Source organism: Colobus angolensis, unplaced genomic scaffold, assembly GCF_000951035.1.
Source record: "Colobus angolensis palliatus isolate OR3802 unplaced genomic scaffold, Cang.pa_1.0 Scaffold215, whole genome shotgun sequence".
In the NCBI taxonomy this organism is placed as follows: domain Eukaryota; kingdom Metazoa; phylum Chordata; class Mammalia; order Primates; family Cercopithecidae; genus Colobus; species Colobus angolensis.
In genome coordinates this window covers 4,168,802-4,174,037 of record NW_012115322.1, presented here as the reverse complement: position 1 = coordinate 4,174,037, position 5,236 = coordinate 4,168,802, and the positions used below count along the sequence as shown (strand labels likewise).

General features: G+C 41.7%; 1 pseudogene; it reads right to left on the bottom strand.

The window, feature by feature from the left end:
- Positions 1 to 246: 246 nt before the first annotated feature.
- On the bottom strand, positions 247 to 603 carry LOC105512589 (annotated as a pseudogene).
- Between the last annotated feature and the right edge of the window lie 4,633 nt (positions 604 to 5,236).

Here is a 5,236-nt window from a genome sequence, read left to right as displayed (position 1 = left end):
TCTTTCTTTCTTTCTTTCTTCTTTCTTTCTTTCTTTCTTTCTTTTTGATAGTAGCCATTCTAATGGGTGTGACATGGCATCTCATTGTGATTTTGATTTGCATTTTCCTGATGATTAGTGATATTGCATACTTTTTATGGTGCTTATTGGCTATTTGTATATCTTTTTTGAAAAAATGTCTTTTCAAATCCTTTGCTCATTTTTAATTTTTTAACAACTAGTAATCAATTTATTCAAATAGTTGACTTAAGCATCTCCAATGGTGACTTCCACCTCAACTCCTGGTTCAATACTGGTGGGAGTAATCTGCTTAACAATCTCAGAAGGACTGAGTCAATGAGTTGCTTGTGGATTCTCATCTGGAAATGATCCCATATCTTAGAACCTTCACCAAAAGGAGTTTTTCTTGTAGCGATTCTCAAAGTCTTAGTACGCATTTGTACTGGTCCTTTCACTTGGAGATTTTTTTCCTTTGCTCCTCTGATCAAGTCAGCACACACCTCCTCCAGGGATTTTATGCTGCGGCTCATAAAGAGTGATTCGAATTCAGTGAATTGCTACCTCCGGCTCCACGGATGTTTTTCCAGTATCTTTAAAAGCCATGGCTGCTGCGCGGCTTCCTGACTGACTGGTTCCTCAGTGAGAGCAACAGCAGTGAGTCAGGAGCAGGAGCAGGAGCAGGCAGACTACCGCTTGCCACCACCTTTGACCATGTCTTTCTCAAAGGGCTTTAATTTCTTTTTCTTTTCTCTCTCTCTCTCTCTCATTCTCTCTCTCTCTCTCTCTGTCTCTCTTTCTCTTTCTCTTTCTCTTTCCTTCTGATGGAGTCTCCCTCTGTAGCCCAGGCTGGAGTGCAGTGGCACTCACTGTGGATCTTAGCTCACTGCAACCTCCGTTTCCTGGATTCAAGCGATTCTCCTGCCTCAGTCTCCCGAGTAGCTGGATTATAGGCATGTGCCACTACACTCGACTGAAGTATTTTTAGTAAAGATGGGGTTTCACCATGTTGGCCAGGCCAGTCTGGAACTCCTGACCTCAAGTGATCCGCCCACCTTGGCCTCCCAAAATGCTGGGATTACAGGTGTGAATCACTGCACCTGGCCTAAGAACTCTAATTTTTAAATAGCTTATTTACAAAGCACTCTATGCCTCAGGTCAAATAGTTATCAAGCATCTGCAATATGCCAAGAACTATACAGATTTTATTACCTAATTTTAAAAATACATAATTTTAAACTAAGACCCAGAGAGGTAATAGGATCTGTATAAGAATGCTCAAAATAGTGAAAATAGCCTTGTATCTGGAGGTTTAGCTCTGCCACTGTCATGATTTCTAATGTACAACATACCCATGCAAGTCACTTTAAATTATTTCATAGGTTAAAGGCCTTTTTACCAAAAAAGAAAGAAAAATTTTTAAATCAAGTCCTTACTCATGCCAGGACCGGTGCTAAAGTGTGTGTGTGTATACAACATTTCTCATTGAAGTCTCCTGAAACCTCTGTAAGATAGGTTCTACAATTATCCCCATTTTACAGATGGAAACATGAATTTAGAAATGTTAGGTCACTAGCTAGAAATAATGCAGCTAGTAAGTGACAGTTATTTGAATAGAGTCTGGCATCACAGACTGTACTCTTTTAACTTAAGCACACATACAGAATTTGGATACTTTTGTGTCACAGATAATATAGGGAATTTCAATATGTAAAACAATTCAATTAGTTCACAATTTTAGTCAATTTGGTACATATTATTCTATGCTTATAAACAGAAAATAATAGGAAAAATCAGTCAACAAACACCTGGGGAGAGAAGGAAAAGGCAACTTCATTTCTCTTTTGATAAGATTCTAAATATCACAAATAGGAGAAAACAGCCAAATCGAAAGTTAGGAAATCTGTAACTTCAACCTTCAAAAAGGGTAAGGTGTGTCTTTAAGAAGCAAAGATTTAGGGAAGTCCCATTTGGGCACCCCTCACTCTGGAAAATGAGACAGCTGTTCTCCTTTCTCTTTCCTTTGCCTATTAAACCTCTGCTCCCAAAACGCACCTCCCCCTTTTCCTACCCCCCTCCCCCAAAAAAGAGGCAAACATTTAAAAGGTTAACAGGAAAAGACTACTTTATCAGATTTAGCTTCAATGCTAAGTAGCAACATTTACTAACGTCCACAGTTCACTGCTTACTACATAGTTTACTACTTTACTACACAGTAACCCACCCTGGACTGATGGCTTCTTTAGGAATGCTGAGGGAATGTAAAACACAGGAATCCTAATAATCCTGCATTCTTTGAGCATCCATTATAATCAAGCTGATGTTTTTTTCTGTCATCATTGTGTGTAGTTCCTTTGCTGTGATTGCTCCTTTCTCTTTGGTCTCACATTTTTCATTCTTTTCACCATTGCTCTTTTGGATTTTGTCTTGGGAATCCAATACATTCTCCAAAGAACCTTTAGCCAATGTGCCACCATTCTCTCTTTCTGTTTCCTGGCTTTTTTGTTGTAGACATTGTGCTTTCTCCTGTTTGTCCTTTTCCTCAAGTTTTTTCCAGACTTCAGCTTCTTTATATCTTAGTTTAAGGCTTTCAGAGAGTCTTTCAGCTTCTTCAATGGCTTTTTTGATGTTTGCAGGTCCAAGTATTGAATGGAAACAATCCTCTTAGTGCTTATTTTCTCTGGTTTATTTTCTGTCTTCTTATTGAGGTCTTTTAGTGAATAACTGAGGCAGAGTTCTTTAGGAACTGAAGCTACAACAAGCATGGTGAATTATCTTTAATTTTCCATGTTCACAATGGATGCTACATTTCCTTAAAAGTAGTTTTTTCTGTGGCGTCGGGCACCCTTCACTAACACCAGCCTTCTTGCCAAAGGCCCATCTCCCAAGAACTCAAGGGAGAATTAGTCTTGGCTACCAGGATGGAATCCAGCCCAGCTCATCATCCTTTGCCCATTTTTCAAATGTTTTTTTTTTGGTTGTGAGTTATAGGTATTCTTTATATATTTTGTATATTAACTCCTTATCAGATGTATGATTTGTAAATATTTTTCCCATTTCATGGGTTGCCTTCTCACTCTGTTGATAGCATCCTTTGATATGCAAAAGTTTTAATTTTTATGTAGTTAAATTTATCTTTTTTTTCTTCTGTTAACTATCTTTTTTTTTTTTTCCCCCTGAGATGGAGACTCACTCTGTCACCGAGGCTGGAGTGCAGAGGCGCAATCCTGGCTCTCTGTAATCTCTGCCTCCTGGGTTCAAGCGATTCTTCTGCCTCAGTCTCCAGATTAGCTGGAATTACAGGCATGTGCCACCATGCCCGGCTAGTTTTTGTATTTTGAGTAGAGACCGGGTTTCACCAGGTTGGTCAGGCTGGTCTCAAACTCCTGACCTCAAGTGATCCACCCATCTCAGCCTCCCAAAGTGCTGGGATTAACACGCGTGAGCCACGGCGCCCGGACTGTTACCTATCTTTTGGTGTCCCTTTTCAATTGTTTTGAATCCTACTTAGCCCATTTCCTATATTAAGCCTTCTCAGACATCACTGAGAACTTCATCCTCTGTACTCCCACTAGTTTCTAAGCTGCCTGAGGGCAATAACTTATTTTGCAACTTCCCTTCAAATGAGAGGCCCTGGGGTATCTCCCTTGAAAAGGATTCACTTAATAAATCTAAATTTACAGAATGATAGCAAATGCCATTTGCTTAGTTAATAGCTGATGGATGAACCGATGAACAAATGAATGATGACTGAACACAGTGACATACGGATACGTCTCTGTCCACTTGACATAATCCTGATCTCCTCAGATAAATCAGTGTATGCAAGGTTCTGGGCATCTTCTGGTAGGCTCAGGGAAACTGAGAATTGGATTGTCCTCTCCAGTATATTATGAAGTTGACTATTTAAGATGAAGGGTCTCTGAGCCAGAGCCTGAGAATTACTTAATTTAAAAACAGATGAGAAGGTGGCGTTTTTAAATCTACTTCCACTGCATATGAGGAAAGGAAATAAAACTGGTACTACTTAACAAGCGTTTACAAAAGTTGATTTTAGTAGGTCTGTCCTGTCAGCTAGGCAGAGAACACTTGTATTTTCAGGTATTATCTGAATTTAAGCAACAGATGTGTTCCTAAAATTAACTAACTTATTTGTTTTATGATCATTTGTTCAGCACCCAATAACATCTAATTTTCAAGAGCTTATACCATATACATGTTAGGCACCGTGCCAGGTGCTTTAAAAGCATCGTTTCTTTTAATTCCCTCAGAAATCACAAGATGATATCATTCCAAGGACAGAGATGAGGAAACTGAGTCTTAAGGAAATTAAATACGTTGCCGTGGGTCAGACGTCTAGTAAGTGCTGAGGTGGGATTCATACTCAGGCATTGCTTCTTCCTAGGATAGAATCCTTATTCGGTATGCTGCCCACTATGTGCTAGATGCTACAGACACAAAGATACCAAGCAGATATCACCGCACAAGTGCAGTGCTAGAGACAGGCACAAGAGATTAGGCGAACATCAAGGAGGGCCACCAACTCTTTATAGGTGTTTAGTGAGCTGGGAAAATCTCTCTGCGGAAGGAGGGTTGAGCTGGGTGTTAGAGGAAAAGGAAGTCCTGGAAAAATAGAGCGGACACCCAGTTGTTCTGCCAGCCCGGTACCATGTCTGGGAATACCATCCCTCTTCTTTTGGGAAGCTTCCCATCACGGGATTCTTCCATAATCTTACAAAGTCCCTGATTCTGGTTGATTGGTTTAGCCCTAGACGCCAACCTAAACCAAGGCCAATCAAACCCAAACTCTGAACAAACATCCATCCTTATCTAGTGGTAGAAGTTGAAGAATGAAGCCCAGTGGCTATTGGCAGCTGTTTCCCCAGTGATTTTCTTTTGGGAGCAGGATGATCCAGATCTAGTTATCTAGAGATTTTAACCGGAAGTACTGGATATGACCTCCATCCTGTTCCTGACTTGGGCAGCCACATCGGACTTGCAGGCTCTTGGAGGTCGCATCCTGTCCTTCCCCCGGGCAGGTAGAGTGACTACAAATCCCGGGATGCACAGCGCTCAGAGTCGGGCGGGTGCCGGGCGGACTCGACGGTGACGTCACCGTCCCGGGGCGGGCCAGGGGAGGGCGGGGCGGAGGGGCGGGTCGCAAGGCGGCAGAGAGCGCTGGTGCTGATGCAGGATGGCTGAGCGCGCAGGAGCCCGGGAGGTCTGAGCCCGGCGAGTC